The 14,824-nt window shown below is 41.1% G+C and overlaps 1 protein-coding gene across 1 annotated transcript in view; it reads left to right on the top strand.

Moving 5' to 3' along the window:
* gpr158a (G protein-coupled receptor 158a) overlaps positions 1 to 14,824 on the top strand; it is a 598,627-nt gene that overhangs the window by 545,198 nt on the left and 38,605 nt on the right. The window lies entirely within an intron of this gene.

The raw sequence follows: 14,824 nt of genomic DNA on the forward strand, positions 1-14,824 counted from the left end.
GAGTAGCAATGTTCAGTCCCATTTGTGACTTCTCACATAACGAAGCAGTTCACATGCAAATGATACAAGACCTGGACAATGTCCAACCCTGGACTGAAAGATGGCAAGTAATGTTTGTACCACACGTATAATATCTAGCAAGACCACATCCAGCTATAACCCCCTGATAATCAATGGCATTAACAACACTGAGTCCTGCACTATAAATACCATGGAGTTACTATTGACCAGAAATTGAACCGGATTAACGACATACATAATGCAGCTACCAGAGCAGGCCAGGAGATAGAAATCTTGTTTTGAATCATTCACCTCCCGATTTTCCAAAGCCCGTCCACATTCGACAGTCAGGAGTGTAATACTCTCCACTTGCCCGGAGGAGTGCAGCTTCAACAACACTCAAAATCAACAGCTTTGAGGCTCCTGCTTGATAGGCACCCCATGCACAGCCATTCCCTCACTCCACCACTGACGCACAGCAGCGGTTTACACCAGCTATACAGAGCACTACAGTAACTCACCACGACACCTTAGGCAGCACCTTCCTAACCACCTAACAAGAGCAGGGCAGCAAAAGTATGGAAGCACCACAACCTGCAATTTGCCCTCCAAGCCAAACATGTATCAAAATATCATATCAATAAATAAATATCACTGTTAAATTCAGGGTCAAAATCCCTGGCCTCTTGCCCTAACAACATCGTGGGTATACACACACCTCAAGACTGCAGTGGTTCAAGAAGGCAGCTCACGTCCATCTTCTCGAGGGAGTTTAGGAATGGCCAATCAAGAACTGGCCCAGGCTGCAATGCTGACATTCTTTGAATGAATGAAATAAAGCTGTCAGTCATTGCACCCACAATTCCATTCACTCATGTGATTTCTGACCACATTATCTTTTAGTAGATACTATTCAATAATTGCATAAGAGGGGTAGCGTAACGGAAATTTCCCACTAGTTGTCATCTGTAGCAAAATCATGATATGGATAGGAGAAAATAAAAAATACCTGCAATGTGTAGCAATCCTGCAGTAACGTCCTCACATCACTTTTTCATTCAGCACAATAGAGTTTTAATACACATTTTTAGAGCCTGTAGTCTTAAGTACCCTCTAAACTACCCAGTTTAATAAAAATATAAGAAATTCTGCAGATGCTAGAAATCCAAACAACACACACAAAATGCCAGAGGAACTCAGCAGGTCAGGCAACATCTATGGAAATGAATAAACAGTCGACGTTTCGGGCTGAGGCCCTTCTTCAGGACTAGCAAGGAAGGGGGAAGATGCCAGAATCATTTAGTTTAATTCACAGCTTGATACAAATAACAGCAGTGCCTACTGTATGTAACACATGCAAGATTTATCATGCTAAGTCTCCAGTAGGTGGAGAGAATAGAATTTGTTTAGCTAATGCAGTTAATGTTATATGCAAACTATTTTCCTGAGTTTCTACTGACTACGTTCCAGGTAAACTTCCAGATCAGTTCACATTTAACAATGGAGTCAAATTATTTCATCAGATTTTTTGGGGGGGAATTAAAAAACAATAAATTATTTCATGGCTAGGAATATAGTTCTGTACACTTCCCCGGCCTGAGTGCTGTTACTTTATCTCTGATTTATTTTAAATTCGTTTCCCATGTTACAATAATTTAAACATACTTCATGTGCTTTAAAACACCCCTGCAAGAGATGTAATAATTATTTTACAAATAAACATTTTTCTTTCTACTCTCACAACTATTAGTTAGTAAAACTAACTTCTTGCTTTAGAACAGGGATTCCCAACCTGGGGACCATGGACCCCTTGCTTAGTGGCATAAAAATGTTGGGAACACCAGCTTTAAGGAGGCTGTCATTTCTAACTCTAAGCTGAAAATATAAGTGATAATAAATGAAATTGGCCCAGTGGTCTATTTCACCTATCAGACTGTCATACCATTTCAGAGCAGGAGGAACTCATTCAGTCCTTTGTATTTGTTTTGCTACTTAACATGATCATGTCTCACCTGCTATCTCAATCTCTTTTTCAAAATCTATAACTCAAGTTGCAAGCTTACAGAGTCTTAAGTTTAACTTTGTGAAAAACATCACTGCTCTAGTGCAGAAACACAGTACAGCATGTGAGCGTGTCCTGGTGTGTCATCTTTCATTAGATATATCTGTGATGCTTCTATAATGCACAATGTTTTTTGTATGCTTCTGCAGTGCACAGAGTCCAGTGATGCAGAAAAGCTTTTAGCTCTTTTGACAGCTTGTTGGTTTGGAAATGTGTCAACTTTTCAACATAATGGGGAAAAAAGATGCAAACGTTGATTCATTTAATTTTATTCGGATTTAGCTAATATATATTCACATGTTTGAATCTCATATTCACAATTTTGTTGGTATAGCTTTCTGAATGAATAAAACAGCATGGTCTCATCTAAAATGCCATTTTTTAACAGATTTCTGTTTGTATGTATAAAATCTGTAAGATTTTTCCTTCATAGAATTCTACTGATGGTGAGCTGATGCAATGGGTTTTTATTTGAATCTGGCAGAATTTCTATTAATGATTAAAACTGAACTTGAATCCAATGTCAAAATGTCAGCGTTGTCGAACACAACTCAAAATGGCATTCAATTTTATGTTTTCCTAGCCCCTTTAACACAGGAAAATGTTCCACATCACCAGGCAGGATCATATTTTCAAGTGCATAATAAAGAAAGAGATATTAATCTAGTCCCTAAATCCAGGTGAAAGAATTAGGATATTAAGCAGGGACTGAAAGGCAAGGTGTGAAGAGACTACTTTTCAAAATTTGGAATTCCATGTAATGAAATGTACCTGTACCTGTAAATTCCATGTACCTGTACCAGGGACTAGGCCTTTTTCTAAGGTATATTATTTGATAGTCAATCCTTTTGAATTTTCTTCATTTTTAGACGTGCACAGTATTTGCTCTTAATTCTATAATCTTTAATCTTTAAAAACTTCGTTTGTTTTCTCTAACCCAGTATTCACATACTAACATCTCTATCTGCTTAAGAGGATTGGAGGCAACCTAAAAGAGATTCATTAGGTTTCTTCATGGTTCAACATCTGGCTCACCAGTTAATGCTGATCAGATTCCCCTTACACTTTCCAGAGCCCAGGTACCAAGCTTCCACTCACTTCAGAATCGGAAACAGACTTATTATCACTGGCATATGAAGTGAAGTCTGTTGTTATGTGACAACAGTACATTGCAATACATAATAATAAAAAGGTGTGAGTTACAGTAAGTGTGTGTGTGTGTGTGTGTGTGTGTGTGTGTGTGTGTGTGTGTGTGTGTGTGTGTATGTATATATATATAGCTAAATGAAATAAGTAGTGCAAAAAGCAAGTAGAGAAGTAGTGTTCATGGGTTCAATGCCCATTTAGAAATCTGATAGCAGAGGCGAATAAGCTGTTGCTGAATCATTCAGTGTGTGCCATTAGACTTCTGTATCTCCTCCCTGATGGTAGCAATGAGAAGAGGGCATGTCTTGGGTAACGGGGGTCCTTAATGATTGATGCCAACCACTCCTTGAAGATGTCCTGGATGCTGGGAAGGCTAGTGCCCATGATAGAGCTGACTAAGTTCACAACATTCTACAGCTTATTTCAATCCTGTGCAGTGCCCCCTCCCCCATACTAGACAGTGATGCAGCCAGTTAGAATGTTCTCCATGCTACATCTGTAGAAATTTGCAAATGTCTTTGGTGACATACCAAATTTCTTCAAACTCCAAATAAAACATAGCCACTGTTGTCTCCTCTTTGTAACTGCATTGATATGTTGGGCCCAGGATAGATCCTCAGAGATGTTGACACACAGGAACCTGAAATTGCTCACTGTGATCCCTCTATGAGGACTGGTGAGTGTTCCCTCATCTTACTCTTTCTGAAGTTCACTATCAGTTCATTAGTCTTACTGATGTTAAGTGGAGTGCAAGGTTGTTGCTATGGCACCACTCAACTAGCTAATCTATCTCACTCCTGTACATCTTATTGTCTCCATTTGAACTTCTGCCAAAAGAAGTTGTGTTGCAAACAATTGGTTTGCTGAACGCTCCTGATTCCTGAGCTCCCCAACCACGTGTTTGTGCTCCTTTCTTAATCAATGGGACCTTGGTTCACCGGCTCCCTTCCAACTCACTGAGTCTCCAATTCCCATGCTCTCTTCCTACTCACTGGGCCTCAGTTCCTGAACTTCCTTTCCACTCAGCCATGCCCCAGTACTCTTTAAATTCCCATTCACCTTTAATCTTACCAGGTTCACTGGAAGAGTTATTATTCTACTATGCAATACTTAAAGAAAAGTAAACTAAAATACATATTGAAGTATTGATATATTGATATAACATCCAATTGCCTAGAAAATCTGCTACTCCAGAACTATAAGACCATAATATATAGCAGTAGAATTAGGCCACTTGGCCCATCGAGTCTGTTCCACCATTTCATCATGGCTGATTCAATTATCCTTTCAGCCCCAGTCTCCTGCCTTCTCCCCATATCCTTTCATGCCCTGACCAATCAAGAATATATCAGCCTCTGCCTTAAATATACATAATGATTTGGCCTCCGCAGCTGTGGAAAAGAATTCCACACATTCACCATGCTCTGGCTGAAGAAGTTCCTCCTCATCTCCGTTCTAAAAGGATGCCACTCTATTCTGAGGCTGTATCCTCTGGTCTTAGCCTCTCCCACCATAGGAAACATCCTCTCCACATCCACTCTATCAGGGGTTTTCACCACTGAATAGGCTTTAAGAATTCGAAATTCTATCAGTCTCCTTTCCATTCTGGATCACTGTGTGAGCTCAGACTTAAATAAATAGATAATAGCATGCCTGTGCATAAAGATACAGAAGAGATAGTTAGAATGATTTCCATTTATGGTATTAATTCACAAAAAAATCTTTTATAATAAGCTAATAAATAGTAAAACCTGTTTAAAATGTGTTTTCTTAATATACAGCATAATTATAGTTGTCTGATTTTATTTTATACTCTGCAGTTGTTGGAGCTTTTTAGGCTCTCCATTGTGGCAGGAAATAGTCATTGAATGCTTGGATTTCCCACACCACTCTGATGGTTGAGCTGTTCATTAGTACCCATTTACCTTGGGTAGCTTATCCATTCTGTTCTTATTCTCCTGACCCATCACTATTCAACAGCCACACCAAGACTGTTTCATACTGTGGTTTACCATGGCCACTGCCAATAAAGTGCAAAGACTAAGCTTGAAACTTGTCAGAGGGGTGAACTTACCCCCGGCTGGATTGAGGGGCATCATTTTAAGATGTCAAATCATTTTCTTTCTTATTGAATGGCGAAGGTAACAGGCAACTAATTGAAAAAGTAGCGAAGGCAGAAGGCTTTGATGTGCATCTGTAGCTCCCAAATTTGGATAACTAAAAACCCTACAGCTTACACGCATCTTCTCAAGATCAATTAAAGATAAGCAATAACTTAAGAAGCCAATTGCCGTAAGTTTTTTCTCTTGGCACCATTTGTCAATTCACTCAAGAAAGGAGCATGAATCACATGGGAACACGACCACGTAAGAGGTCTCTGACTTACACAACATCTGACCTGAAAGTGCATTATTGTTAGTTCGTCATTTCTGGGTCAAAATCCTAAAACTCTAACCACTCTGCTCTACCTAAAAGCTTTGGAACTAAACCAGTTGAAGATAATGACGACCTCCTTCTCAAAGCCTATGAAGAATAAGAATTATTTATTGGTTTCATGCATGGATAAAATAAGAGAGGCAGACAAAAGTTACCAGCAGTCAGTATTGCCAACCAAATACACCTATACACCAAGTATGCATACTTAGCACCAGCGTGGTCATGGTAAAAACCTTAATATGTAAATGGAGCTCTAGATAAATCTAATAGTAAGCATATCACCAAATATTATGTGGAATTATTATATTATGCAGTAAGGTAGCTTCTGATCCATTTCCATTTATTTAAGAGCACATTACAACTGTACCTGCATATTGTGGCATTATATATTATTATTTTTACATCTTTTGTTAATGGAGAACCATTGCAATTTTGCAAATTTGAAATGCGAGGAGAAGTTCAAGTACTTTGCCAAGGACACCTCTTCAACGATGCACAATTAATTAGCAGCCACTCTCTAAGCAGAGGGTATATTAGCCTTCATAAATTTCACATTATCACATTAACAGTCACCAATTAACCCCACTATTAGGGAAATAGAAATATTTTTGACAGCAAATTTCTTTAGTAGGCTCTGAACAACATGAAACAACACTGAGGGGATCTGCTTGGAAGCAACAAACTGCTTGATGTTGCAATAGTCTGCGGTCACAATCAGTACAAAGGGACGCAAATCTGCATGTTGAAATTACTTTGCACAGAGTGAAGCACAGTGATCTGAGTAAATATTAAATCTAACCAATTCATTTGCTGCTTCCAGGCATCATCCAGCTGGAATTTGCAATTCCTGCCTTTCAAAAAGCCCAAAGTGTTACTTCTCTGTGTCTAAAGCAACACACCATTGCATTTCATCGTACTATTCTTCAGTTAGTGTCTATACCATAGTTGAATATACTTTCTGCACAGTTTGAGTTCTAAATCACAAGCGTTTAAATACAGAAGTAGAACCACATAGGTTAACAACAGATGCTGAGTAGGCATATGAAGATGATATACTATTTAAAAATATACCCTAGAGAGTATTAGAGAGAGTGTCATTGTTTTCTCAATATTTGATCAGTGTTGACCAAATATTGCATTTGGTTTTCATTTATCTATGCAAAGTGGTAAAGATTGAAATGTTTTGAATGCAAAATTCCCCTCCATTTTTATGCAATACCTTTATCAAATGGAAGAACCTCAGCAGCATATGGGTGGATTCCCATGGATTTTCCAGTGGGATCTTACACTCAGATCTGAAAAGAAGATCTATCACACATGCACATTCCAGAAAAAAAAGTTTAAAAATGTCACTGTTTTGCCCAAGTGCCTCTCTGTTAGCTCCACCCCAAAATGTGTATCATCATCCTTTGCTCATTCCCTACCAACTGCCTCATTCAGCCAGTTCACCCAGGTATTTCCAAAGTAATCTTGCATCCTATTACCTGGAACTGTTTTGATTAATTTGGAAATCCAGTAAGACAAACCTTTTACATTTTAATACATTTGAAATGGAATGTACTTGATTTAATGGTGATAATTGCAATAAAGGAAAGAAATAACTAATTCACCAACCGCATTTATGTTTAAGTTAGCTCCATAATTTCCACTGAAGTGAACTGATTAAAAGGAATGAGAAGAAACTTATTGGGAACATTAACCACAGAGTCTATTAGGATCAAGAACATAACAGGGTGTTAAATCAACAAAAGACACAGTCAGTTCTACCAATTTCATTAAAACCTATTTTTTCAGAATCACTCTTAACATGTAAGAGAAGCTTGGATAGGTACATGGATGAGAGGTTTGGAGGGCTATGGTCTTGGTGCAGGTTGATGGGACTAGGCAGAATAACATTGACTAGATGGCCCAAAGGGCCACTCTCTGTGCTGCAGTGCTCTATGACTCTATGGCTCCAAAGGTCAGTGGGAATTTACGTACACTCAGTAACCATTGTGTGTTTTACTTGACACTGTGAGTGTAGCTAAAGAAGGCAGCCACTGAGGGAAAAATGATTAAGGCATCTTAATTTCAGAATGAAAGCTGAATAAGGTTCCTATCTGAGATTCACCTTGCCAATATGAACTGTCAATCTTTTATGTCCCATCCATCAGCTGCCTGTTGGAAATGAAAGCAAAGAACAATTAATGAAGAGCAAGGGGGACCAATATCCTTGCAGGCAGGTTTGATAGAGCTGATGGGGAGGGTTTAAACTAATTTATTTAAAATGTTTAAGATGGGCACTGGAATGATAGGACTTAGGATGGGGCAGTTGGTATACAGGCAGATGCAGTGTGTACAGAGAATGTTAGGAAGGACAGGCAGATGATAGGGCAAAATTGCAGAGTGGTAGGAGTCGAAGTGTAACATGGGGGTAAACCCAAAAAGGGTGATTAATGCAGGACTGATAGTGTTATATCTGAATGCATGAAGTATATATATGGAATAAGGTAGATAAGCTTATAGCTCAACTGGAGATTGGCAGGTACGACATTGTGGGAACCTGATGGGTTAAGGAGGAAGAAAGGTGAATCAATGGAGAAGAACTACAAGCAGATAGGTATGTGGGTGAAAGGCATATGGAAGCAAGTTAGGGGGTAGGTGTGATGACGTCTTGGTAATGAGGGCAGGAGAAATGGAAAAGGAGAGCAATGGGAGAAATATCCTGGATGAATTGGCAAGCTGGCAAGAGTGAGAAAGGAACAAAAGGATTACCTGAAGTTAGAAATTTCAATGTTCATACCATTGGGCTGTGGGCTATCCAAATGAAATACTGGATGCTTTTCTTCCAGTTTGTGTTTGGTGTTGTGATGGCAGTGGGACAGAGAGGTTAGAGGCATGCAACCAACTTAAGATGACTGCTGAGGAAGAGTTTACATAGATAGTCTGCAAAATAGTCACCTAGTCTACGTTAGTTCTCACCATGTAGAAGAGGCCACATTGTGAGCACCGAATGTGATAGACTGCTTTGGCGGATGTACAGATGGATCGTTGGCATCATCTGTAAGTGCAGTTTAGGTTACTGAATGGTAGTATGAAGGAATACATGTTGCATTCCTACTGTTGCAGTGTAAAGAGCTTGGAGACATTGAAGGATGAACAGAGTGAGATGAGCATACCAGGGTGTCATGGAAAGTGTGGTCCCTTTGGAAAGCAGAAAGTGGTGGGGGGGGGGGGAAGAGGATGAAGTGGCTTGTGATGGTATCCTGTTGGAGCTGACAGATATGCTGGATGCAGACATTAGATGTCCTCTTCCAAAATGGCCCACTGAATAATATTGCCCTCAAAGGTGAGAACCTGGAAAACATGAGCCTTATCTCAAGAGCCATCTTCCAGCAAACGCAAATGTCAGTTATGAAATTCATCATTGTTTTAAAGTTCCCTACGACTGTCATTGCCCGGGGAGGTAGTGGGGATAAATTCCCACTATCTATTAAATGCTCCCAATGGCTTGCATCTCAAGTAGCCTCTGACAACTGAGCCCAGCTTCTGGCCTTCACAGTGGTTTAGGTGTTAAGCCCAGCTGAACCACTTCTACTGACAGGAGAAGAGGCAAAGGCAGTTTACTGGTGCCTCAACGTCAATCGCTTTGGCCCGATGGGGCTCGTCAGCTGTGGTTTGCAGCTCATCTAAGCGGAGGAGACCTCAAACCTCTACTGCCTTACGGCTATGCCCGCTCACAGGGAAGGCTTCAAGATTAAACCCCAGGGGAAAGATATAGAGCTGGAGTCCCTAAGGCAGTCCAACTGTGAGTTCAATGTTGACTGGTAACTCCTGCAATGCTGCTGGTGCCGAACTGTGTCAGTCTCTGCCGTTCCTTTGGATTCATTAGCTGCATGGGCTGGGGTTGGGGGGGGGGGGGGCTGTTGCATGGACAACAGCCTGAACTCCATATTCTACTGCCCTGGCTTGTGTATCACGTAGATAGCTAGTGAACGATATCCGTGGTTGACCCTGGCCGATGGAGAGCCTCATCGTTGCTTTCAATGTGTCGACACAGCTTTGAATCAACTAGAAAGTACGTATGATAGAGCAAGACCTCAAGCCCAGCACAATACACATGGTTTCCTGACCAGTTGTAACCCCTGATCACTTATTTTCATACTTGGGCCACCTACAGCTGTCATCTCAAGACTTTGGGGAGATACCACCAATGCTACCTGTGCAAAGTCCTCCACAACCATTGAAAAAAAGGGAGAACCAACATCAATGACCTCTCCTATGCAAACACACCAGTATTTTAGCCCACTTTTCATAGTAACCACAACACGGTGATAATTACTTGTGAACGATGAGTGGAATTCCAGGCAGCCTTTAGCCTTTGCTGTGTATTTCTTTCTTTCTGGCCAGTATGCAAATTCATCTTCATCAGACTCACCTCCCATTTGCTTAAAATACTTAGATCTGATGGAGTGTGTGATGGTGAGGGGTCAGCAGTCTACATTTGCTCCATTTTTTCCTGCGTTATCTTCTTGCATGTGACTGGTCACCTTCAGTCAAGAAAGATCCTTCAGGAAGAGCAAGAACATGATTCAGGACATTGTGTTCAGTTTTGGTTACCCTCCTGTATGAAAGATACAATTAAGCTGGAAAGAATGTGGAGAAGATTGCCGAGGCTTGAGGGGCTGAACATAGAGGCATATTACAGGCGCTTCGGCCCTCAATGTTGTGCCGACCATGTAACCTACTCTAGAAACTGCCTAGAATTTCCCTAGCACTTAGCCCTCTATTCTAAACTCAATGTACTAAGCTACAGAGAAGTGTTGCCCAGACTAGGACTTTATTCACTGGAGTGCAGGAGAATGAGGAGTCATCCTCTATAAAGATGTGTTTTAAATCGTGAAGGCCATGAATAGGGTTGAATGTACAGTCTTTTCCCCATGTCTGAGGAATCTAATGCATTGGTTTAAACTCCTGAGGGGCAACTTTTTCATTTAGATGATGGTTCATAGATGGATTGAGTTGCCAGACTGCGGCAGGTAGATTAACAGCATTTAAAAGACACTTGGACAGGTACATAGATAAGTAATGTTTAGCGGGATATAGCCAAACACAGGCAAATGGGACTAACATAGCTGGCCTCTTGGTTAGCGTGGACCAAATGGGCCAAATGGCCTAGTTCAATGTGGTATGACTCTGTGATGAATGCTGTTTAGCTGAGGTCACAGTACAGTGCATGCAAGCCCACTTTGGTTTACTGTGTCCTCAGTTACTGCATGGGAATGGGCAAAGGGGAAGCGATGACTCCACGGTAAATAGAGGTTAGCATCTTCCACCATAAAGACGTTACTTTCAGAGCCGTTGCACAACCAGAAACCATCACCCTGGTGGTCTCATTTGCATTGATGTCCATGGAAAATTCAGGTGGAAGTGATGCAGCCAATAGTTGGCAAACACAGTCCTGCTCTTTTCACACTGCAAAAGCATTTACAGTTAAAGGCTGCAGCGTGTCACAGCAGGTGAACAATGGGTACTATTTTCCGCTTGGTCTTACTAAGTTTTGATTTGAAAAGACAATGGCTTCCCCCACAGGAAGGCCTCCATTATTATATTAGATTTAGCCATAGATTTCAGCTCCTGGTGTTACACCCTATGCAAAGAACAAAATTAGACAGCATTCATTATTATTAATTACTGAAAACTTGGAAACTTTTTCTCAGGCTCCGGTGGGAGGCCTCAGCAGCTGTCGCATGAAACAAATAAAAAAACACTTCGGGAAGGTTATTACACTGAGCCTATCCTGAACCCAGGTTCTCATGGATACTAATGTCACTTTTAGTTGCATTTTCTGCCGTGTCCAAATGTGTTTCACTTCCTTTTTTCAAGACTGACTCTGTTAGACTGCTTGAATACTTTGCACAAGAGGGTAAAGAATTTTTCATAAAAAAAAGAATAATTTTGAGAAATGTAGAGAGAAAACTAATTAAGAAGTAGGTTTGTTAGAGCTGTTGGGGAGGACTTAAACTGGGTTGGCAGGGTGGGGAGCCAGAGTCAAACATTGGAGCAATTAACAGAAAGGTTCAAGTCAAGTCACTTTTTTATTGTCATTTTGACCATAACTGCTGGTACAGTACACAGTAAAAATGAGACAACGTTTCTCTGGACCATGGTATTACAAGACAAAGTACAAAAATTAGACTGAACTACGTAAAAACAACACAGAAAAAAAACTACACTGGACTACAGACCTATGCACAAAACAGTGCAGGCATTACAATAAATAATAAACAAGACAATAGGCACAGTAGAGGGCAGTAAGTTGGTGTCAGTCCAGTCTCTGGGTATGGAGGAGTCTAACGGCTTGGGGAAAGAAACTGTTACATAGTCTGGTCGTGAGAGCCCGAATGCTTCGGTGCCTTTTCCCAGACGACAGGAGGGAGAAGAGTTTGTGTGAGGGGTGCATGGGGTCCTTCATAATGCTGTTTGCTTTGCGGATGCAACATGTAGTGTAAATGTCCATAATGGCGGGAAGAGAGACTCCGATGATCTTCTCAGCTGACCTCACAATCCGCTACAGGGTCTTGCGATCTGAGATGGTGCAATTTCTGAACCAGGCAGTGATGCAGCTGCTCAGGATGCTCTCAATACAACCCCTGTAGAATGTGATGAGGATGGGGGGGGGGGGGGTGGGAGATGGACTTTTCTTCAGCCTTTGCAGAAAGTAGAGATGCTGCTGGGCTTTCTTTGCTATGGAGCTGGTGTTGAGGGACCAGGTGAGATTCTCCACCAGGTGAACACCAAGAAATTTGGTTGATGCAACATTAAGGAATACTGTGAGGAAGGATAGGCACTGAATAGGGCAAAATTGCAGATAGCTGGATGTGTTGAAATAGAAAGAAGAAGAAAGCCCTTAACTCCGAGTGGAGTCATCAAGACACCATCATGATGGCGTTTTTTTTAGCAGGCTTTCTTATTTTTATGAGGCCGAGTTGCCAGCTCAATGCTCAACCCAGCACGGATGGAAAGCGTGCAAGGGAGCCGGCGGGAGCCTTCACTACAAAGTTCAGTGCTGATGCCACTACGCCACCATGCCACCAGGCAGCATGTGTTGAAATGGGTCGAATTTAATGTGAGACATGTCAGAAACAAGGGTAATGAACTTACAGACACATTACAGGACTGGAATATTCCAGGCTTAGATGTTTCAAAAGGGACAGGAAGGGAGATAAAAGACGTGGGAAAGTGGCATTGCTAGTCAGTGAAAGTATCACAGTTGCAGAAAGGAAAGACATCATGGAGAGATTATCTACTGAGTCAGTGTGGGTGGGTAGTCAGAAACAGGAGAGGAGTAATCACTCTTTTAGGAGCATTCTTTAGATCCCCCCAGCCCCTCAATAGCAACAAAGACACTGAGGAGCAGATCGGGAAGCAGATTTTTGAAAGGTACGAAAATAATAGGGTTGTTGTCATGGGTGACTTCGAACTCCCTAATATTGATTGGCACCTCCGTAGTGCAAAAAGTTCAGTTGGGGCAGTCCTTGTTAGGTTTTTTAGACCTTGTTAGAATATGCAAACAGGCTGACTAGAGGAGAGGCCAAACTGTCATTGTACCCAGTCAGGTGCCAGTCTTTTGCTGGATGAGCATTTTGGAGAGAGACCTTGACCATAGTCAGGACAGGGATAGGAGCGGACAATATGGGGAAGTATTTAATTGGGGCAGGGTGAATTATGATGCTATTAGGCAGAAACTCTGGAGGATATATTGGGAATGGATATTCTCATGGAAATGTACAACAGAAATGTGGATTTTTTTAGGGAGCGCTTGCTTAGGGTTCTCAATAGGTGGTTCTATTGAGGCAGAGAAAGGATGGTTGACAAGAAAAGTGGTACATCAAGTCAAAAGGAAGAAGAAACTTTACTTAGAGTTTAGGAAGCATGGTTCAGCCTGGCCTCCAGAGAGTAATAAGGTAGTCAGGAATGAGTTTAAGAAGGGACTTAGGAGAGCTAGAAGGGGATATCAGAAAGCCTTGGTGTGTAGGATTAAGGAAGCTCCAAGGTGTTCTTCATGTATGTGAACAACATGAAAATGACTAGAGTGAGGGAAGGACCACTCAAAGATAAAAGAAGAAATGTGCCTATAGTTAGAGGAAGTAGGGGAGGTAATGAATATTTTGCTTCTGTATTCACCAATGAGAGGGACCTTAACGAATGTGAAGACAGTGTAGAACAGACTAATAGTCTGGAACATGTTAATGTTAGGAACGAGGATATGCTGGAACTTTTGAAAAACATAATGAAACCCCTTTTTATGAGGCGTCTCTAGAGATGCAGCTCATTAGTCCCTCATTAACAGCCACTGGACCCAGCGGTAAGAAAACCACCTTTCACAAACTCCATACATCTACGGTTGGTATGATTTAGGTCCCACCAAAACTGGGAAGTTCGGATGTCTCGACCACCTGAACCCCGATCCTTGCAAATTCTATGTAAATGGAGAGTTTTCTGCCTAGATGTTGATGACCAGCTCCCAGGGATCTGTTCTGAGACCCCTGCTCTCTGTTACTTTTATAAATGATTTGAATGAGGAAGTGGAATTGTTGGTTAATAAGTTTGTTGATGACAGAAGTTGGTGTTGTGGATAGTGTAGAAGGTTGTTATAGGATATTGACAGGACGCAGAGCTGGGCTGAGAACTGGCAGGTGGCATTCAGTCTGAAAAAGCATGAAGTGATACACTTTCTAAGGTTGAACTTAAAGGTAGAGTGCAAAGTTAATGGTAGGACTCTTAGCATTGTGCAGGAATAGTGGAAACTTGGTGTTGACATTGATAGATCCATTAAAGCTCCATAAGTTGATAGGGTTGTTAAGAAGGTGCATTGGGTGATTAATCTCAAAGTCATGAGGTAATGTTGCAGTTCTATAAAACTCTGTGCACTTCCATTGCATTTTGAATTGTATTTTATTAACATATATGTGGTAACATTTTGTTGTATGTGCTGCACATGATATACAGTATGTATTGTAGGTGCACTGTACTTCAGAGGAACATTGTTTCGATTGGTTGCATATATGTACTGTCAGATGATAATAAACTTGAACTTGAATTTTACAACGTGAAGATATAAGAGTGTTGTAGGCAAAAGTTCCAGTGAGCCGAACATCAGTAGTGGGTAAATTAGTGGAAGGTATTCTAAGGGACAGG

Source organism: Hemitrygon akajei, chromosome 8 (genome assembly GCF_048418815.1).
Source record: "Hemitrygon akajei chromosome 8, sHemAka1.3, whole genome shotgun sequence".
Lineage (NCBI taxonomy): Eukaryota > Metazoa > Chordata > Chondrichthyes > Myliobatiformes > Dasyatidae > Hemitrygon > Hemitrygon akajei.